We start from the raw sequence: 24,415 nt of genomic DNA on the forward strand, positions 1-24,415 counted from the left end.
CTAGAGAGAGAGTTGTAACTAGATATGTTAACTAGAGAGAGAGAGAGTTGTAACTAGATATGTTAACTAGAGAGAGATAGAGAAATTAACTTAAAATAGTGATGTTACTTATTTTGTAATGAGATTCCTTAATTATGTATCCATTTAGCTTCTTAGCACTTGGTCTATATGTTTCTCGAATGATATTGCACCTCTATGTGTGTGCTAACCCACATTTTCATATTGATGGCGATTGGTCAACACTTTTGGCACACTGGGACAAGGCCACACAAAGGAACTGACTAGGGAGAATTATGCTCTTGGTGGAACAATTTACGATAGCATATCTCCACCTCAACAATTGTGTCAACCCTTGAAAATAAAACATGCAGCAAGCCCTAGGGCTCTCTAGCATGATGCTACAACCATGCTAACGACATAATAGCTCAACTATGCCATTGACCTACTCCACAACAAAATGCTGGTACGATTCAATGAGATCACCCCGATAGAGTGTATTGATCTACTCTGCTTATCACCATATCCATAGTCTAGGTAGCTGCTAGTATAAGCCAAGGCCGAAAGAGGCAGCCAAACATCGGGCACACCTACTACAATGAGTGTAGATCTAATATGGGAACCTACCTACTACGAGTGTAGAGCTAATATGGGAACATGCCTATGAGTGTACAACTAATGTGGGAACCTGCCTACCATGCCATGGAATCAAATGAGAGAGTAGATGAATGACATTCTATGCCAACTCCTCATGAACAAGTTGGTACCACTCAACCTCAAATTTAGCATTATGTAAATCTACACAAGGCTCCAATACCTCAACTAGGGGAAAAGAAGTGAGCAGCAGTATTCTTTACACTAGAAGCAGGATATTGGTGTGTAGAATGATGAATTAGCTTTGCACAACTATCCAATTTTCAACAATAATGGGGAAAAGATGTCAGTATTATGGTGAAAGGGTCACTGCAAGAAAGAGTACCAATACCATAGGTGTGGGAGATGTTATGAGCAAGGTCATAGGCAAAGATACTGTGTGTCAAAAATATGAGATGTGTATGTAAATTGAGTGAAAGAATGAGACTAGGGATTAGAAAGCTTGATAAATCAAAGAACAGACTGAAATATTTCCCAAAGTTCATAAATGAAGAAAGGCACTGAGGCTATGGCATAACAAGGGGAACTAGACATCATATTTAAGCATCATTAGAATACAAGTGCTGCGAAACAATGTACAAACATGTGCCATTATTGGGTTAAATAAGGAAATATATAGAATCAGATGAGGAATGTAACTTTGAAGAAGAAGATGAAGATGACGGACCTGAGATCTCACACTGTAAGAACAAGAAGGAGAGTCTCAGATGAGGATGATTTCTATTTTCAAGAAGACGAAGATGATGATGAAGCTAATTTTATAGTGTAAGAATAAGACGATAAGAAGAGAAAAGAATTTGTAGAAGTAAGCATCCCTAGACCACACAAGGATGGCATGAACATCAAATAATTTACAGAAGCAAGCATTCCTAGATCTTACAAGCATGTCATGAACATTAAAGAGCAAGCCGAGGCCTTAAAAGTTCTAAATTTGCCAATATTTAAAAGTGCTATTTCAAACCACATAGCCAAGAAATAAACCAAAATGAAGAGAATGCGAATGTGATAGGAGTTGAGGTGAAAAATGAGGATAAAAAAGGATAGGAGACCCAAGAAGAGTCCTCACGTGCACCTAACTCTAGGTCAGATAAGTCTCAGATTTCAAGTTTTTTGGCAAAGGGAATTGTCAAAGGAAGTATGTAGGGCCAAATAACAACACAAATGGAGGACCAAATTCACTAGAATTTAGACCAAGATGGCCATACTAATGCCTTGGATGTCGCTTTCTCATGGAAAAAGAGCTCAGTCATCCAAGAGGATCCAATTAAGGATTGGGATGATTACAAAATTTGCACTAGAATCTTGGTCCAAATTAGGTCTAGAGTGATAGGATATAGGACTCCGTGCATTTTATAGTCACTAACCACATTTCTCTTAAAGAATAAAGTGATTGAGGTGGTCTTGTGTGATGATTCACATGATCAGGCATATTTTTTGCAGTACTGCTCAGATTTAATGGATGAAAGCAGGTTTTATAGGTGTGGATGAATCTGTCATGGAATAGAGGGGCACCAAGGATGGACGCTTTCAAGTGTGCCTACCATTCCATCAAAGGACGTTAATGCAAAGAATGCATGTCTATTGGCAACGTAGAATTGGTGTGCACCAACAATTTCACATAAGGCCATGGATCACTTCTCCAAGAAATATCCAACTATGGCCTCTGTACCTCCAACAACCTACATGTAATGATATGATAGATCCCTTGTCCCTTCTCCTTTCTCTCCCCCTCCCCTCCTCCCGAGTTGCTCCTCCTCCTCCCCACCTCCCTAGCTACCCCTCCTCCTCCTCCTCCTCCTCCTCCTCCTCCTCCTCCTCCTCCCCAACCACCCCTCCTCCTCCATTCCTCTACTTGCTGCCCGTCCTCCATGACTCTCCCTCATGCATGCTCTCACCCCACAGCTACACCTCTACCTCTCCTATTATCTATTCTCTCACCCCACAGGTACACTCCACCTCTCCTCTCATCTACATCCCTAGCAACCCCTCCTATTCACTTCCTCCACTTGCTGCCCCTCCTCCATGCCTCTCCCTCATGCATTCTCTCACCCCACACCTACACATCTACCTCTTCTCTGATCTACATCACCCACATCACTCACCAAGTCTTTTCCTCATGCAACATCTTTTCCATGCAATTTGTAGACTTCCATGAAGATTTTTCTTGTGTGATTCCTCTCTTCCTTGAGTTGCATGTCACTCACATGAGGCATTTCCTTGTGCAGCTTCAACTCCTTGCATTTTGCACTCTCCCTTGAACTTTTCATGCCATATTCTTATCTCCCTTACTATGCAAAATGCCTCTCTAAAATATCCCTAAAATATTAAGCCTCCTAAATTTAGGTTATATGTAGATCTTGACTACTATGACTACGTAAGCCTTTGGAGTACTAGAGGTGATCAGATTTACACAGATACTAACTTTGAAAGCATGCAGACAGATAATAGGAAGAGCACACATGGAAGGATGTACTCAATGGATCTCTCTTGGTGGCTGCTTGACCCCCCTTTTAAAATGTTACTTCATTTCTATGTTTTTTGGGTTATGGAGTCAATGGTCTTCTTGAATACTCTCGAAGGTTCCATTTCTTAATTGTAGGTGAAGCCCAAAGAAGATTACAAGTAGAGAATCGTATTCTACTAAGTCAGTAAACAATCAAAAGAATGCATGTACAAGTTAAGGAGCTTACTGGTGCCAGAATAAAGGCAATGGAAGGAAAGCACACTATCATGGAGAAAAACATTAAAGCATTGGAAGATGATAAAGTTTAGCTATATAGTTCAGCTATGTAGCAGCAATTTCACTACAAAGAGAACGACCCAAAATCTTGAAAAGCACTTGGGAAACTTAAGGAATATGCCAATGGGATATAGAGAGAGAAAAAGGAAGCGACAAGTGGCTGAATGCAGTGGTGCAAGAAGAAGAAGACTATGGGCCACAATGTATGATGATCCATCTCCAATTTCATTTTTAGAAGTTTCATTGAATGTTAGGTTACTTAAATTTAGTCAAATGATGGGATAGAACATGGAGAAAAGAAAACAAGAACTATTGCATGCATGTGTGACAATGGTGGAATTAGTCACAAGAGGGTATGAAGAAATATACAAAATCTTCAAAGATGCACACAGGGGAAAGGGGTTAATGAGACCCTTGCTCTGCAGAGACTCCTTATAGTGATAGCATGGCAAGACAATCCATGAATTCTAATGTATATGCCATGTTTGGTGGTTATCAGTATGTTTATAATTCTATGCCTACCTCGTATGTAACCTCCTTTCATTACAATGAGTTCAATAACATTTACTTGGTCCAGGAATTGGTGATGGTTCAATAAGTAATGATCAAGTATTACGGATTGACATGGGATGAATGCAACATTATAGTTGTATTTATCATCAAGTTGGATGGATGCCAAGTGATCAAGGGTCACACGTTGGAGAGAGTAAGCCTGACATTGATGAATAGAACACTACATGGTAAAGAGACATCTAAAGATGATATTGTGACACCATTGAGTCTGAACCAAGATGAGTTAATGCAAGAAATGCCAACTAATGATGAAAGTGCATTAAGCCTACATTTTCAATCTTGAAGTTCATCACTTTATTAATGGTGAGCGTTCGGTATCCTGTAGTAGATGATTTCTCATAGAATCATTGGAAAGCGCTTGTGGAATGCCTTATCATCCATGAAAATATAGCTTCTATAGTTTACAATAACCCATTGCCTATTCTAGTATAGTCGAGTGTTATAATATAGGGTTTGACAGATGAGCCTCCATGTACAGAGTCTACGATCTCATGGGATGAATTAGTGTGCACCATTAGAGTTTATTACACGTTGATCGATGCTTCCATAGAAGGTTGGTAGGAGCTCATCCTTTTGACCTGCAAGCCCTAGCTTTTCAAAGAACTCCAAAAAGCTAAGGTTAATGGGATACCATTTCCTAAGAATATTGTATGCTAGAGAGTGGGCTAGGAGAAGAGGTTTCAAAACTTGAAAGAGTTATAATGAAACTACTATGAAGGCAATGCCAAAACGTTTATACGTATAAAAATTGTATATTCTTAAGTGTACCATGCATAGAACCTAGTTAAGCAAAAAATTTTACGCCCATATAATTAAACAAAACTTTACACATACAAATAAGCCAATTTTAAATGGAAAAACATGAGAATCTTACAATTTAATATGAATAAATTTTATGCACACAAAGGAGGTACAATTTTTTGAGATGTCAAGCTCAACATGAGCTGACACTTATGATATGCCTAGGTGACCGTTTCCGCCACTTACATCACTGGTGTGTTTGGTAGGATGCTGATATGATAGATCTTCACCAATGATTCTATAACTGGACTACACCAGCTACTAGTCCACCAGTGAGTTGTTATGGCATACTTATCTTGCTACCTCACTCACTTAAGCGTGTTCACATTATGGACCACATGCACATAGTACTTTAATACTCATGTTGTATTTCCATTATCTTTTGGGAGAACCCTTTTGTTGTGAAGAAGAAGAAGAGAAAATTTTCAGCTTCTCATCTTGTGTTCTCTTCTAGGGTTTGTGCGAGTGTGTGTGCTTGCAAGAGCTCAAGCTCTCTTCCTCCCTGCATCTTTTCAAGGTATGAGAGCTTTTTTGATGCTAAGAAGCTGAGCGAGAAGTAAGAGAAGCACCAAAAGCAGTACGAGGGTAAGACCTTCACCTACTCTTCCCCCTTTGTGTTAGCTACTACACCCTTGTCGTCAGGCTCCTCGGGAGGCATCGGCAAACGAACTCTGATTGAGGAGTTGTCTTTGTGGGAGGGGAGCTGTAGGGCAACTATAATGTCCTTTGAACTAAATTTTTAGGCCCAAAAATACATTTTGCACGTGTCAACCTCCGTTTTTTAGTTTGCAGACGTTCACGTCATGCACTACGGATAAATTTGGATTCTCTACAGAATTCTGTTTTTGAAACTACAGGAAGGGCATTTGGTTATGTAGACACTGTGTGTACTATAAGAGGTCTTACAGGTGCTATTGGGTGTATGTATGCAAATTAAGGTCACTAGTTGTGACAATTTGGGTGTAGTATAGGACCGCTATAGAGTTTGTGTTTTGCAGACAAGATATCAACTGATGGAATTAACCAAATTGTTAGAGAGAAGCTTGACAAGAATAACTTCCATGCTTGGAGGTTTAGATTAACAAATTTTTTGATGGAAAAAGGCTATTGGGACTACATTGAAGGTGAACATAGGGAGGCACAAGAGATACCTGATGGAAAATGGCTCTACTGGGACTACATTGAGAAGGTGAACATGAGGAGGCACTAGAGATAAATCCAACTACTACAGAATACAAGGATTGGAATCAAGGGGCAAGGAAAGTCATGTATTGGCTTTTTATTAGCATACACGTTACAATCATTGGACATATACATGATGCTATGTCACCCATGAAGGGATGGGACACCTTGGTGAAGTTGTATGAAACTAACACCAAGGCACAAAAGATTCAGTTGAAGGATGAGCTTCATGTTGTGGAGAAGAAAAACATGTCTATGAATGATTATGCCTTGAGGATCAAGGGCATTGTGGAATCCCTTACATCTATTGGTGTTTCTGTTAATGATGATGATAATGTGGAAGTATGTCTACATGGTCTCAAGCCACGATACAAGGCAATCAAGAAGTCTATTTCAGATTGGGGAGAACATTCCCAACTTTATAGATTTGGTGTGAATGTTGATCATTGAAGAAAAGAGTTTGGGCGAAGACTAGTCTTCACAAAACAAAAGCAGTTTTTTGGAGCAACATGCCTTTTTAACATGTGTAAGTAGAGGATGCGGTAGAGGTTGAGGCCATGGCCAAGGTGGTGGTGGCTGTACATGTAATCAAAATTATGGTCACCAACAATAGTCCGATGAATCACAACAACACATAGGTGGAAGAGGCCAGTTCAGAGGCAGGGGGAGTTAAAGAGGTCATGGAAATTGGCAACGATAGCAAAATGATACATGAGGTTGTTTTTACTATGGCAAATCTGTGCATGTGTAGAAAGATTGCTATAAGAAGCAAAATGACATAAGAAATGAAAAAGTGCAGCAAAATAATTATGTGTCCTCTAACTACTGAAGTAATGAGGACAATGAGAGGTTATTTGTTATGCGGCACGTACTAAATGCTGTGTTGGAAAATGATGTATCCACATGCAATGATGATGTATGGTATGTGGATTCAGGTGCTTTAAACCATATGACTAGTCATGGTGGCGAGTGGTTCAAGGATATAAAAAATCCTGAAAAGCTAGGTTTTGTTGAAATAGGGGATGAATACTACTCATCCAATTGCCCATGTTGGAAATGTGTCACTGTCTATGCAATATGGTAAGGTGAAGTATCTTGCAGATATATTTCACGTTCCAAATATTACAAAGAATGTGGTTTCTATCGGATTAGGGTTTGTAGGTGTGCTTTAACCCTGATGGTTGTTATGCGAAGACTTTAAAGACAAGTGTAGGCTGGTTTGCAAAAGGCAATAGAGTGGGCAGAATGTTTACACTAGATGTAAATATGCCTGAAGTTAAAGCTACAATGTTTACACAAGGTTCAGGAGGAGTTGTTGCAGATACAAGCATTTGACACAAGAGAACTGGGCATGTAAATGTGCCAAGAATGAAGTCTATGCAGACTAAAAAAATTATGATAGGGCTGCCTAAGTTTAAGGTTGATGGTATGCAGAATGTATGTGAAGCGTGTCAACAAAGCATGTATTTCCACATGATAGAAATGTGAGCAGGAATGTACTAGATGTTGTGCATTCAGATGTATGGGGTCCTATAAAAAACTACATCTATGGGTGGATGCAGGTATTATGTAACATTCATTGATGTTAACACAAGGAACGTGTGGGTGTATTTCATGAAGGAGAGTGATGGCTAAAAAGCAAACAGGAGAGCATGTGAAGTTCCTAAGGTCAGATGGAGCAAGAAAGTAGTTCCCTAATGAGTTCTCTAATTTTTTTACGGAAGAATGGTATTCACAGATAGTTTACATGTACATACACTCCGCAAAATTGAGTTGTTGAGCAAAAAAATAGGCACATTGTAGAGATATCATGAGCATTATTCCGCATAGCTATTAGGCTGAAGCTATTTCTACTACAGTAGTTTATATCATGAGTTTAGGACCCCTTTTGTAGCCATACATAATGTAACACCAGTGGAGAAGTTCAACGGCAAGAAACCTGATTTGTCTTGAAAGTTTTTGAATGTATTGCCTATGTGCATGTGCCAGATGAGTTGCGTATGAAACTAGATTTAAAGGTAGAAAAATGTATGTTTATTGGATATTCCCTTGAGCAAAAGGGATATATATGCTATAACCCTACTACACATGAGTTGGGGTAAGCAGAGATGTTGTGTTTGATGAAATGAGTAGCTGGTATGCTACTCATTATATGAAATTAGTATCTGGTATGCTGCTGAAAAAGATGTCGTTAGGGTTGATGTAACTGGAAATGTAACTGCATAAAATGTAAGTCGGCAATCACAGTCATTGAGTGGACCTGGAGAGTCCTCTTGTGTTGGACCTGTTGTTGACAGACCATGAGTGGCAAGCCGCATCAAAATACCAGTATTGAAAATGTAGTTGGTATAGCATAGAAAGGCAAAGAGACGGTTGGTGAGCCTCTTGGTATGCCCAACATTTTTTTGCAGGGCATTCTTATGTTGATGGAGAGTCTAGTGGCTTGGAGCAGAGCCTTGATGATGAGCTTGGTATTCCACCTATTAGAACACTTGGTGTAAGAAAGACGAGAGAAGCTATAAAAATGCTAGGTAGTGATCATGGACAATGCAGGTAAGGGAGATTTAGAAAATCTCTTGATACGTTGACATATGATGGTTATGTGACTGATCATTATGCATATATGGCTAAAGTTGTGCAAGATTTTGAACCCACATATCTTGAAGAAGTTATTGGTAATGTAGATTGGGAGAAACCCATGGATGAAGAAATGGCTACATTGGATGAAAATGAGACTTGGGACTTGCACTATTACACGATGACCCATTTTCGATGACTAGTTTCGATGGTGGCCACATGACATCAAAATACTCGTCGATATAAATGCCAAAGAAAAACATCAAAATGATCATCCAAATAACTGGAAAAAATTTACGTCAGTATAAGCATCGAAAAGCGTGTCAAAATAAAAGTTAGTATAAGCGTAGAAAAGTGCATAAAAATTTTAATTTTTTTGGGTGTTTGATGGCCAAAAAATTCAAAATTTAAATATGAATTTGAATAAAAAAGTGAATTGAAGCGGGCATCAAAATAACCATCAAAGTAAGCTTCACAAATTATTGTTCAAAATAGGTTTTATTGATGCTTATTTCGACGCTTTTATCGACGCCAGTATCGATGACTATTTCTACGTCTATTTCAACCTTGGGAATTATTAATAGAACCATGTCACCTCACTATTAGCATTTTTGAAACCTGGATTTTCTTCACTACTCACCCCAAAAATTTGCAGGTTCTCTCCTCTCCCTTCCCCCATCCCTTTCTTGTTTCATTTTTTTAAATGTATGTGTGTCTCTAATATGCTGTGTTTTTTGTTTATTTTGTAGGTTCTATTATCTTTCCCAAATTTCTGCAAGTTTTCTCCTCTCACCTCCCCCATTCCTAAACCCTAAATCTAAGCCCTTCCCCGATCCTTTTCTTGCTTCCGAGTTTTAAATGTATATGTGTGAGCTAACATGCTATGTTTTTGGTTTGTTTTGTAGCTTCTAATTTGCTGAGATTGCAGGTAGCCCTTCACCTTAGCCCTTCACCTTTCTCTTGTTTTTGTTTGTTTATATGCCTTGCTTATGATAATTGCATCCTTGGGTGCTGGGGTTTAGGATTAGCTTAGGTTTATGCATGTATGTATCTAGCTTAATCTTAATTCATAGATTAAGCTCTATGCATAGAACTTAATGCATGCATTAAGCTCTATACATAGAGCTTGATGTATGCATTAAGCTCTATGCATAGATCTTAATCTATGCATAGAGCTTAATGCATACATTAATCTCTATGCATAGAGCTTAATGCATGCATTAATCTCTATGCATAGAGCTTAATCTATATATTAAGCTCTATGCATAGGTCTTAATCTATGCATAAAGTTTATGCATAAGCATATGCTTAAGGCTTATGCATAAGCCTATGCTTAAGGCTTATGTATAAGCCTATACTTAAGGCTTATGCATAATCTTAAGCATTACGCTAAATCTCTATGCATAAGGCTTAAGCTTAGGTAAAGAGATTGAAGCTTTAAGCTTATTCAAGGGCCTTTGTTTCCTTTCCCTTCCCCAGCTCTATTTTAATGGTCTGATTTGCTTGTATTGTGTGTGTATTTGCAGGACCTATCTTTACACAATCTCTTCACTTCCAAGTATGGACCATAAACCCTTGCTGCCTTTGTTGTTTTTTCTCTTTTTTTAACTTATATACAAGAGGATCGAAGATGGGGAGGTAGGTATATAAAGCATGCTATATAGGCTTTTTTCCTTGTATATAGTTTATGCAAGAAGCTTATGCATAGAGCTTGCATAGGCTTCTTGCAAGCTTGCATGAAGCTTATGCATAGAGCTTATAGGATTGTTGCAAGCTCTATGCATAGGCTTCTTGCAAGCTTGCATGAAGATTATGCATAGATCTTGCATAAGCTTTATGAAAGCTTGCAAGAAGCTTATGCATAACCATTGTAAGAAGCCTATGAAGCCTCATGATTAGGTTTACCTCTATGCAAGCTCTATGCATAGCCTTTGCTTAGGATTACGTGTATACAAGCTCTATGCGTGCTTCTTGCATATATGCTTAATGCATCTAGCTCTTCCATTTGGCTCTACGCATCTAGCTCTATGTAGGCTCTATGCATACATGCCCTATGCATCTAGCTCTATGCAGGCTCTTGCATCTAGATCTATGCATTAGGCTCTTGCATCTAGCTCTATGTAGGATCTATGCATCAGGCTCTTGCATCTAGCTCTTGGATGTAGGCTCTTTCATACATGCTTAATGCATCTAGCTCTATGCTTAAGTCTATGCTTAAGGCTTATGTGCATAATGCCTATACTCCAGGTTTATGGATAAGCCTATGCTTAAGGCTTATGCATAATTCCTATACTTCAGGTTTATGAGTAAGCCTATGCTTAAGGCTTATGCATAAGCTTAAGCATTATGCTTCAGATCTATGCAGAAGGCTTAAGCTTAGGCAAAGAGATTAAAGCTTATGCATAGAGCTTCAAGATTATGCAAAGAGATTGTAAGCTTATGCATAAGGATTAAGCTTATGTAAAGAGTTCATTCTTTTTTGATGTGGAGTGCTATACATGTATGGAGTTTAAATATGTTAAGTTTCTATGCTATGCATGGATGGATCCTCTCACATAAATCTTGCACCTCTAGGGTGCTTTCCCACATACACACAACACCACGATTACATCTTTCAATAGCACCCACCCATTGCGAGTTGTGAGGGGACACCGGTTTTGTCGCTTCGACACAAATCTCTCTACCCGTAATCTGGCTTGTTCTCGCTATCAAGTAGTGTATGAAATTGTGTTCTTGGATGATAATGGCACAAAGATGAAGTCTCGAATTTGCGAGTTATACCATATAACCTTTGCCCACGACTACATGACTACATGGCATAAACTTGATAGCACCAAGAAGCAACAAGTCCTCCTCTTCGTGAATCAAATAAAAAGTGAGTATATGCCAACACCGGGTAGTGAAGAGGTCCATCCTAGATGGATAAAATATCACATGGTGAACATGATGAAGCACTGCTGCAAACGACATCACATGCAAGGTAAAGTTATGGGGACAAAAGCCTTGGAATTTCACATAAGAGATTTGGAAGAGGAGTGTAGAAAGCACCATGCGAATCCCCAAATGTAAACGAAATAGGAGGAGGCCGCAACAAAGCGAATGGAGAGCATAGGGAGCTCCCATCTTGGAAGCCGTGGTGGCTGGGATGCTTTCCACACCTACTTTGTAAGTGTTAATAGTACCGAAGATGATGATTAGGTTCTATGTATAGGAGTCGAGCTTCTTTTGTGTACTTCTTTTTGTTGGCTCTATGCCTCTTTTGTGTACTTTTTGTTGGCTCCATTATGAGCTATGTAAAATTTTTTACTTAATAAAAATTTAAGTTTCATGCCCTTTTAGTAGAGAATATACTTTGTAAAACTGGTATACTGGTACACCTAGGTGCAAGACTGCACCACCTAGATGTACTATTATTTAAAAAAAATAAAAATAAATCTACATCCATCGATATAACCATCATAATAAACATCAAAATAGTCCCAAAAAAATGTTGTTGTTGTGAGCGTCGAAATACAATCGCAATAAGTATCGTTGTCAGTGTCGAAACCAGCGTCTCAATAAAGAGGAGTTGATAAATACTTTCGACATTTTTAACGTCATGTATTTTGACACGTATAATATCGCTATGTAAATTTCGACGTGCATATTAATGGTTTCATATTGACTCTTTTTTCAGTGTGCATATCGATGCTTTTGGAAAATTTTTACATGTTCAAATCTGTCGAAAAAAAGTCAAAAATCAACCCGCCTGTAATAGTGTTGGTGCCATTGCCTGAGAGCAAGAAGGCTATTGGATGAAAGTGGGTGTACAAAAAAAAACACAACTCAGATGGAAGTATTAGCAGGTATAAAGTAGATTAATTACCAAAGGTTATGCTCAAAATTATGGCATTGATTATGAGGAGAGGTTTAGCCCCGTTGCCAAGATGGCAACCATAAGACAGCTATTATTGTAGTGGCTGCATCAAAAGGATGGGCTTTACATCAAATGGATGTTAAGATTGCATTCTTACATGGTGATTTTGTTAAGAATCCTAATATGGGATTGATTATGTGATAGACACAAGATTCAACATAAGATTAAGGTGGGTTTTACCACACTAGAGAGAGAGAGAGAGAGAGAGAGAGAGAGAGAGAGAGAGAGAGAGAGAGAGATTATACACTTGTGGTGGCTTGGATAAAATAAAGTAAGTTATTATGAATTATGAAAAAGTTTTGATTTGGGCGAGGCAGAGATTGGCAGAGAGTGTAGATGATGGACCTAGCAGCAGGATCTTCTGCTTGTAGCTGGGTCATGTGGGTTGTCTCAAAAGGGAGGGTGGTGGCTGTGGGAGGACTGAACAGTTGCACATTTTGGGTTTCATGCATGTGAGAGAGTGAATCTGCTATGACATTAGATTCCCTCTTGCACTTAACACTCAATATTATTGCATATCACAATGAACCATACAATGGTATAGGCTTTCTAGCCTTATCCCACTTTACACATCATCATCCACATTGCACTCCCTTTTCCACTCTTTTGGTCAACACTCACACACCATACAATATCACATGTGGCATTCTTATCTTAACACAATATCTTGCACCTCTAGGGTGCTTTCACACATACACATAACACCACGATTACATCTCTCAACAACCCCTCTTAATCAAGGTGTTCCACAACTCACTGCCGTGCCGATCACTAATATCAATGTAGCATTGCCAAATGCAACGCGTCTCTCAATCAACACTCCCCCTTGGAGTGTTAGCTAACGAACGTGTGTCCACCCGTGGGTCTATCATCTTAGACACCGAGTCCAGTTTGAGCCAACTTGCTCACAGCGGAACTATTGAGTCCAATTTGAACATGGAAGTTTGGGTGGGAACCAACCCATGCGCATGCACCTTGCACATGCATCGCCTATGCACACTATTACAAAACCATTTTGAGCTTCTTGGTAAGCTTGGGTAGGGAAACCCTCATACCAATGGGTGAATACACATCTCGTTTTCAGCACACAAGCTCGAGCACAATTTCCCTCATATATATGGGTGAAGCAAATACAATGCCTTTTGGCCAAAGTCGGGCAACAAATCCATGTGTGTGTGAACAAGCTTTAACCCTAACTCTTGTGTGAATGGATGCTTAGTTAAAGGCTTTCAAAACTCAATATTTCAACAATTTTGCAATGCTGAATATGAACGGGGTAGCTTCTTGTAGCGGCCTATAACATCCCAAAATCAACTATTCTTCTTTGCACCTATCCATGTGGCTTCTGTGCCAGAACATGCCATAATTAGAACCATAATTACTTGCAAGTTGCTTTGTGAAACTCAGTCTTTTTTGCTCTAGAGGACCCACTTTGGTCTTCTTCTTCTTCCTCATGGTTCTCTATGAGAAATCCTCCAAGCTATCATGGCAAGCTCCAAGTTTTAAGCCTTCTTCTCTGAGCTATATCTATGGTTTGGCCCACACCTTCTCTTTTTGCAGACTCGACCCCACCTAGGTCAACTCCTTCCTCACCACGTTCTGTGCAAAATCTCCTTTGAGATTCGATTGGGACCTTTGACTCCACAATGCATATGGCTCTCTCCCTTTCACACCTTTTAGCATCAGTGTGATTGCAGCCATTTGAGTGCTCCTATTAATTGCCATAGCCTTGCAAAGTGGCTACTCCAATTCGCCACTTCATCTCGTGTACACCGGTGTGTGTGTGTGTGTGTGTGTGTGTTGCCCTTACTAGTCTCATGACTGCAGATTGAACTAGATTACCTTCTTCCTACTTCCATTATAGCTTGCTTGAGCTTCAACTCTCCACTTGGTTCTTCTTTATACTATTGGTCTTGCTGCCTTTCAAACTACTGCTACTGAATTTCTCTTTGATTTTCCTGCCATGTCCAAGATTTTGATGACCTTTAGCTGCTTCAATCAAAGCTTCACATAGACTCTTGTTGTAGACCCTTCTCTATTCTCACACCTTCATATTCAAGTTTTTGCCATTTTCTTCCACTGCAATCCCTTGACGGAGCTCTCATTGAGCTCCAAATTTGCATGCTCTCCAGTGTTTGCATGCAACTTCTTTGCCTCAATTAACAAACCTCCATCATGAGGTTTTTCATGGCCATCATCATTACCTTTTTGAGCTCCAAATTGAGCTCCAAATCGTAGATCTCCTGCAGTAAAGTTTTCCTCAACCTCCAAGTTGAGGTTTTCCACATAGTCATTGACATGGCCACATGAGCTCACCATTGAGCTCCAATATGCATGCTCTTCTTTTCATGCAACCAAGGGTGCTTTTCATTTACTTCTCTATTCCAAGAAGCCTCCAAGGTGCAAAATACTTATGTGAAAGCCCTAATTTCTTCCACCACCACTTGCCCATCTTCCATGAGTGATTTCACGAGCCATGCCGTTACAACATGCTCCAACATGAGTTGCAAATCAGCCCACCACCACTTGCTGTTCCTCCAGAGCCGACAAGCACACACCTTCAATATACACTCCTTGCCCAAATTCAAGAGCCATGAGACTTACAAATCCCACACATAGCAACAACCCTTCTCAAACTTGAGCATTCTTCCATACTCAAACACCAAATCTAAGGCAAAATCATCAAAAACCAACCTTCAATAGTTGATTATCTTTTTTACGGCAACTCCATTGACGAGACGGGACATTCCATGATGCAAGACCTTTGCTTGCGTCCTTCATTAGTAGTTGCATTGCAACCCTCATGTTGTAAAACTCCTCTCAGACATGATAATGGCAGCTCTTAATATCCATCTTTTAATGCAATTCTCTTTCAAATCCTCACAAATGCAAATATAAATGATAATAGGAGTGTGCATAGTTTGTTTTCCTCAATTAAGATGCTAATACATAATGAAATGCTTAATCAAATAAACACATAACCAAGAAATCTATCCATAAATATTCACCATGCCCAAGAGCCACCCCTAACTCTGATACCATGTTAAGAATCCTAATATGGGATTGATCATGGTAATAGACACAAGATTAAGCATAAGATTAAGGTGGGTTATACCACACAAAAAAATACATGAGAGAGAGAGAGAGAGAGAGAGAGAGAGAGAGAGAGAGAGAGAGAGAGAGAGATTACACACTCAACACTCAATTCTATTCTATTGCATATCACAATGCAATATACAATGATATAGGCTTTCTAGCCTTATCCCACTTTACACATCATCATCCATGTGGCACTTCCTTTTCCACTATTTTGGTCAACACTCACACCATAAAATATCACATGTGGCATTCTTATATTACCGCAATATATTACACCTCTAGGTTCTTTCCCACATACACACAACACTGCGATTACATCTCTCAAAACAGATTTGCAAGAAGAAGTGTATATGGATCAGCCAACGAGGTTATGAAGATGTGGGTCATCCTGATTTCATATGCAGAGTGTAAAAAGATTTATCTGGCTTAAAATAGGCACTGAGAGCATGGCATGAAAAGATAGCACAATATGTTATCACCATTGGCCATAATATCTTATCACCATTGGCTTTCCTGTTGGCAGATGCTGATCATTCAATCTATGTGCGAAAGAGTGATAAGGGCCTTGTGGTCATCACAATGTATGTGTATGACTTGATTGTTAGGGTTGATAGTGGAGAGAAAGTTGAGAGTGTGAAATGTCTCCTCAAGTAGAAATTTGACATGAAAGATTTGGGTTATCTAAGGTACTTCCTTGGCATTGAGGTGATTAGGACGGCCAAGGTCATATGGCTGTCATCACACAGAGGCAATATGCATTGGACATGCTATCCAAATATGGTATGGCTGGTTGTTTGTAAGAAAATTTCTATGCCATTAGATTTAAATGGCAAGTTGAGTGCAATTGCAGGTGAGATTTTGGAGAACCCCGCTATCTATAGGAAGATAGTGGATAGCTTGATCTACATGACGATCGCCACGCCAGATTTGAACTATATACTTAGATTGGAGAGTAAGTTTATGCAGGCTCCTCGGAAGCCACATTTTGATGGAGTGAGGTGCACATTGTGCTATGTTAAGTCTACAATAGACTATGGTCTCTTTTATGAGGCTAGTATAGAGTTGCAGGTGTTTGGATAAGCTAATGCAGATTGGGCTAGTAGTATCACAGATAGGAGATCTACCAGTGGATTTATGTTTTCCTTTGGGGGTGGTGCTGTGACTTGGAGTAGAAAGAAGGAGCCAAAAGTTACCTTGTTGAGTACGGTAGAGTTTAGGGCTGTTGCAATGGCAGCATGTGAGGTAGCTTGGTTGTGCAAGCTACTTGGTGATTTTTGGGGCTGCAGGTTAACAGATAGGTTGTCATCTATTGTGACAACCTTATTAGTATATAGTTGGTGAGGAACTTTATTTTTCATGTGCGGATAGAGGTCTACTATCATCACTTCATCACAGAGAGGGTCTTAGTAGGAGATATTGATCTCATGTATGTTAGCACAGAGGAGAAGGTAGCTGACACTTTCATGAAAGCCCTAGGAGCAGGGAGGCTTCACAGATTCCGGAATATGCTTGGAGTCTTAGAGATGGACTTGAACTTGAGAGGAGAGTTGTAATTTCAAGCTCAAGCTGACGCTTATGATATGCCTGGGTGACCGTTTTTGCCACTTACATAAGACTTGGCATGTTTGGTAGGATGCTAACTTGATAGATCTTCTCCAGTGATTCTATAGTTGGAATACACTAGCTACTAGTCCACCACTGAGTTATGCCCATACTTATCTTGCCTAATCACTCACTTGGCATGTTCACATTATGGAACTCGTGTATATAGTACTTTAGTACTTATGTTGTATTTCCCTTATCTTTTGGTTGTAGTTGTGAAGAAGAAGAGAAAAGTTTTAGCCTCTCATCTTGTGTGTTCTCTTCTCAGGTTTGTGTGAGCGTGTGTGCTTGCAAGAGCTCAAGCTTTCTTCCTCCTTGCATCTTTTCACAATTTGAGGTATAGAAAAATTGTACAACTTCATTATGGGAGATATTGTACATCCCTATATATGCTTGATTAAGATAACATCCGGGAGGCTGTAAGTAGCAGCCAAATTTCTTTGCCTCCTGTGCTATATCTCCTTACCATCTCACGACAAAAGTGAAGATACCATCTACCTCAAAATGCAAAACCAGGTGTACCAGGTACCTCGGGGGGATTACTCATAAATATGTAAGCATAGCACATGGGTTCAACAGAAGGGATTTTTAAAATCCCTTTTTTACACAATTTTTATATACAAAAGGGTACCATATAAAAGGAGTATTCACAGGTTGAATAGAAAAAGGGTATGTTTTATTCATAAAAAACTCATAGACACGTGATATAGAGGGTTTAGTTATAGTGTACCCCCTGAGCCAGGTACTCTCTCATGTTTGACAAGTTCTAATCATTATTTACTATAATGTGGTGCATGTCATTTTCATGCACCATTATTGGAGTCTCAACTTCTTGCCTAGTCATGGTATTAGAATCTAAGTAACTCCACCCATTCTTAGTATTGTTCCTTTGTGTATATGGTCAATTTTTTCTTTCTTATGTGAAACCTGCCAATGGTCTTTGCCTTGACCATTAAACATTTAATCAAGTCTCCTTGGTGTTCAACCACCTCTTGTGTCCCAACTTTGAGAAGCAACATATCAAGTGATGTGAAAGGTGTGTCTACAACCGTACCTAAAGTAGGGGTTGTTGAGATTCAAGCTCGATGTCAGCTTATGCCAGTTGCACTATGTGCTGGCATGTTAGGTAGTAGTGACGTGTGTGAGACATAAATGACCACGTCCAGTTGGTCATAGTGTGTGGACATTAGCTAGGGCTAGCAGTGTGTGGACACAACACATGTAGTGTGTTGTAGATTATGGATTATGGCTTTATGCATTATGTGGGAAGGTAGATGGCTTCCCTCTATGGTTAGGGTTTGATAATACATTAGGGTTTACTCTTGTGTGTGTGTCTCCTCTCCCTCTACCTGTTTTTCATCATGGTATCAAAGCCTGGTGCTCTCTATCAGGGTTTATGAGTGAGTGAGAGAAGAGGGAGAAGAAGCTATGAATAAAAGCTGTGAAGCTTGCCATTAATGCTGTGAAGCTTGGAGCACACCGATTTTTATCAAATATGAGAGCTTGGCCTACCGGCTAAGGACTACTAAACATCCTTGAGCAAATTGCAGGTGCAAAAACACAAACAACACCAGATTTGAGCAAAGAAAAATTCTATTTTGAAGCTCTCCATTGAAGCTTGAGTGTGGTGAATGTATAGGCAAATAGTGCAAATCTGACAAAGAATCATGTATCTGGTAAAGGGGAATGTATTGGCAACTCATGTGCAAGCCCTACATTGAATTTGGATCAAAGTTAATGCATATTAGTGAGTGGAAATTCACTGGTTTGAAGCCCTCACAAAAACAGAGAAGTGATGTCCATTGTGGATGAAATTAAAGCTAGTTTTTTTGTAAAAATCACTACATTGATGGATTGGGCACATGCCTAGGTGTGTTGGACATCTAATTATACCTTCAATTACCATTATAAACTTGTCAAATCAGAATGTGGAAGATTGTCTAGAAGAAACAGAGCAGTTTTCTCATCTTTTTGAAAAGTGGAGGCGTAATTCTACTTGGTTGATTGATTAAATTCAAAATTTGCTTAGAAATTGTGTGATACACATACTTGAGGCGGTTGCTATATGATTGGTTGAAGCAATTATGCATTATGGAGCTGATTAAATAGGTTGTCTATAGTGATTAGTGAAATAGAGAGTGATTAATCGACTAATTACTCTCTCAACTTAACCAATTGGTCTGATTCCTTTTACATGGAGTTAGTAGACATCATTTCTAAGCTAATGAATGCCTGGTCTCTCAATTTGGACAAGAATCAAAGGAATTAGAGCATTTTTACTACTAGTTTTACTGGTTTTACTGGTTTTTCTCAAAACAGAGAAGGGGATTTGATAAATTTGGTATGTACGCACCTTGGATGGTCTTGATATGCAACATTGAGCTTGTTTAGGTGTCAATGCAAGTTATCCACATTTGATTGAACCACTACATTGCAATTTGAAGCCTTGGAAAGCGTGTCCAAATAGGGTACTTTGGACTACATATGCCAGTTCAATTTGAATGCAATCAGTTTGATTTTCTACATCAACAGTGAAGTTATTTGAGTACTTTGGAGTATTTGGAACACTTATTAGAGTGTGGTTGAGCTGAGGATGGCTTGTTTACATATTTGGACATGTGCAGAAGGTGCATTTGCATCATTCAATTTGAGCAAATATGTTAGACAACCCAGTACAGATTGTGGGTGAGAAGTTGGATAGGAAGAACTTCCAGGCATGGAAGTACAGGATTAAAAGCTTTCTGAAAGGAAAAGGGTTTTGGAACCTTGTTACAGGTGTGGAGCCAGAGCCGGAACTACCCCAACAACCTACATAACAACAGGTTGTAGCTCATAAGCAATGGTTAGAGAGAGCATACAAAGTTTTGCATTACTTGTCTATATGTATCTGTGATGCTATACTCATACATATACATGATGCTAAGAATTCCAAGGATGGATGGGATACTTTGGTAAAGCTATTTGACACACAGATACTAGTGCTCTCGTAAGTCTTAGTTGAGACAACAGATTCATAATGTGAAGCGCAAAGGAAGGAGTATCCATGATTATGTACAAGAGATAAAGAAGTATGCAGATGCATCAATGCCCCCATGCCTGATGATGATTTGGTAGACATTGCCTTCCGTGGTCTTGGCAAGGATTACAAGTCTTTTGATACATCTATTTCTATTCGGAGTACATGTTTACCAGATTTTAATGAGTTGGTTTCTCTCTTGCTTGTTGAGGAAATCAAACTTAGTGACTCTTTTCATGATGCATCTACTAGCCATGACGATAATGGCAGAAATCGGGCTTTCTATTCACAAAGGGGATTTAGAGGCAAGGGGAGATTTGCATCACGTGGTCGTGGTAATGGTCGTGGATGGCAGGACAGGTCACCACAACAGAATTTTCAGCCTACATATGGTGCTAGAGGTGGTCGTGGATATACACCTCAGAGAGGAAGAGATAATCCTCGTGGTAGAGGACGTTGGCAAGGCCAACAAACATCTATGCAAAATGTGGAATGCCATTATTGTGGGAAATTAAGTCATATGGCACGTGATTATTTTCGCAAACAAAATTATTTGAGAGGGGGTAGAGCACAACAACATGGTGGAAATTATGCAAATGGTGGAAATTTTGCATCAAGTAGTAATGATGGTAGCGCAAATCACTTGTTTGCTATGAAACATGTCATGGGATCTATGATGACAAATGGTGAAAGTGATGACACTTGGTATATGGATTCGGGAGCATCAAACCATGACTTGTCATGGCGAATGGTTTGAACATATGAAGCCTATGGATGTGAAAGGCTATTTGGAGACGAGATGATACCCAGCATGCTATCACACATGTTGGAAGTGTACCATTGATTATGCACAATGGTGAAACAAAGTCTATGGTGGCAGATGTCTTGTATGTGCCTTCTATTACAAAAAGTTTGGCCTCAGTTGGTCAAATGGTGGAACAAGGTTTACAGGTTCATTTCAAAACGAGCATGGATGCTTCGTTAAGGATTTTAAAAATGGATGTAGAGTCATTTCCAAAGGCAAGAAAGAAGGCAGGTTATTTAAGTTGGATGCTGGGATTCTTGAGTTGAAATCAACCATGTTCTCTAAAAGCCGAAATGTGGTAGAACATTGACATGTGGCATAAAAGGATTGGACATGTGAACATACAAAGGTTAAAGAACATGCAGGCAAGAGGCATTGTAAGTGGGCTGCCTAGATTCAAGTATGATGGGAATATGCATGTTTGTGATGCTTGCCAGTTTGGACAGCAAGCAAGGTTTCTGTTTCCTAAAGAAGGCAACATGAGTAGCAGGCCACTTGAGATAGTTCATAGTGATGTATGGGGTCCTCCACAAAACCTATCCATTAAAGGCAGCTTCTTGTATTATGTGACATTCATTGATGATTTCAGAGGAGAATGACTTGGATTTACTTTCTTAGAGAGAAAAGTGAAGTGCTGGGAAATTTTATGGACTTCAAAGCTTTTGCAGAGAAGCAATTTGGCCCTTGGATAAAATGTTTGAGGATAGATAGAGGTGGTGAATACACCTCACATGCTTTTATTTCTTGAGAAAGCATGGCATAAGAAGGCAGTTAAATTGTAGGTATACACCTTAGCAAAATGGTGTTGTTGAGAGGAAAAATAGAGTCATTTGTGATGTGGCCATGGCAATGCTCAATGGAAGTTGTATGCACAGGATCGCAAGGCATATAAATGTTACAATCCGCATACTAGGCAAGTAGTTATCTCACGAGATGTGGTGTTTGATGAACTTGCTAGTTGGTACAAGGCAAAGGATGAGGGTGTTATTGATTCCGTTGATGCTGATGTGCATGTGAACTTGCCACAAGCAAGTTCTATTTCTATGTCTGGGCCGACAGAGTCTAAGAGTAGCACTATATGTCCATGGTCAGGACGCTTGAGACATGAGAGTGTGAGCACTCAGAGTAGTGCTATGGATAAAGGAAAAGAGAAGGTTGAAGGAATTGGCATTATAGGTTATGAGTCGTCAAGTTCAAAAAGTTTAGATGAGGAACTTGGCATAAACACCATATTGGGGAATATGGGAATTTCTCACAAGTTTGGGACACGTGGTCAAAAGTTTGGATTAACCATAACTTGAACACCACTAATCCAAAATGAGCGCTTTATAGCTCTTTAGATTCCATTTTTCAAGCGCTTTCCAATGATAGGTCATATGATAGGGTTTTGAGAAACTTACAAACATGTTATCCATGTCCCCCCTTTTTTAAGTATTCAAAAATGGGAATTGGGAAATTCCCAAATTCACTAATATGGTGTTCATACCAGTTTTACGCACACCAGGTGCAAGGCATGATAGATATGTGCCTCCACATGTTCAGAGTGATCCGCATGCATTGCGGAGGTCCCATTGACAGGTTGACATATCGTGACTTTGCTATGCATTATGCATATATGACCTCTTTGGTGAAGCATGTGGAACCTACATGCTATACAGAAGCTATTGGGAAGCATGTATGGGAGAAGGCAATGGATGTTGAGATGGACGCATTAGTTCATATGAGACATAGGATTTGGTTGCCTTACCACAAGGCAAAAATGTCATTGGTTGCAAATGGGTTTATTAAGGTGAAATGCAAATCAGATGGTTCCATTGAGCACCATAAAGCGCGGTTGGTAGCTAAGGGTTATGCACAAACCCAAGGCTTGGACTATGATGAAACATTTAGTCCAGTTGCAAAGATGGGAATAGTGAGAGCAGTCATTGCTATGGTTGTATGGAAAATGCATCAAATGGATGTGAAAAATGCATTTCTAAATGGTGATTTACAAGAGGAAGTTTATATGGCATAGCCAGAAGGATATGTACACCCGAGGTATCCCACTCATGTATGCAGATTAAGGAAAGCATTATATGGTTTGAAGTAAGCACCTCGTGCTTGGAGTGATAAGATAAGCCGATACCTTATCTCCCTTGGATTTCAGGTTTCTTCAGCAGATTCTTCACTCTAAGTGAAGAAAATAGATAATGGGATTGTCTTATCATCTATGTGGATGACTTGATTGTCACAGGAGATCATGTTACAGATGTTATGCATGTCAAGAAGGCATTGAGTGGGCAGTTTAATATGAAAGACTTGGGTGAATTGAGATATTTTCTCGAGATTGAAGTGATCAAAGACCATGCAGGTACAAGGTTAGTGCAACGCCAATATGCATTGGATATGTTGGCAAAATGTGGGATGACAGGGTATAAGCCAATGAGTACACCTTTGGAACAGAATGTGAAGCTGCATGCTAATTTTGGTGAAGAGTTGGATGATCCATCTATGTATAGAAAGTTGGTTTTGGCAGTCTTATTTACATGACTATCACACACCCAGATCTCAGTTATGCTGTGGGGCTAGTAAGCCAATTTACACAAAGTCCCAGAAAACCTCATTTGGATGCAGTGAGACGCACTATGCGATATGTAAAGACCACTACACATTATGGTCTTCTTTATGAGCATGGTAAAGGCTTGGATGTACACGGCTACATAGATGCAGAGATTGGGTAGGTAGCTCGTATGACAGGAGGTCTACTAGTGGTTATGCCTTTGCATTTGGAAGTGCAGTGGTGAGTTGGAGCAGTAAGAAGCAACCTACTGCTGCTTTATCGAGTAACAGAGGCTGAACACAGGGGTACAACCATTGCTACATGTGAAGGAGTATGGTTAAAGAGTCTCTTGGCTGATTTGGGTGAGCCTATTGTTGATGGCAAGGTTGTCATTCATTGTGACAACATGAGCAGCATATAGTTGGCCAAGAATCTAATTTTTCATGCGCGGACCAAACACATAGAGGTCCACTATCATTTTGTCAGAGAGAAAGTGTTGGATGGTATAATGGATTTGCAGTATGTGAAGACTGAAGAGCTAGTGGTCGATATCTTTACAAAGCCACTTAGCAGGGAGAAGTTTGAGTACTTCCGTACTATGTTGGGAGTACATGGGATGAGCTTGAGGGGGAGTGTTGAGAGCTTTGATAGCCCCAAGCTCATCTACATCTTCATCTATGGCAGTGCATCATGAGCTTGAAAAAGGTTGTTGAGATTCAAGCTTGATGTCAGCTTATGCCAGTTACACTATGTGCTGACATGTTAGGTAGTGACATGTGTGAGACATAAATGACCGCGTCTAATTGGTCATAGTGTGTGGACATTAGCTAGGGTTCGCATAAGCTCTCGATGTCAGCTTATGCCAGTTGCACTATGTGCTGGCATGTTAGGTAGTGACATGTGTGAGACATAAA

The sequence above is a fragment of the Cibotium barometz genome, chromosome 15, assembly GCF_041138505.1.
Source record: "Cibotium barometz isolate CiBa-2024 chromosome 15, ASM4113850v1, whole genome shotgun sequence".
Lineage (NCBI taxonomy): Eukaryota > Viridiplantae > Streptophyta > Polypodiopsida > Cyatheales > Cibotiaceae > Cibotium > Cibotium barometz.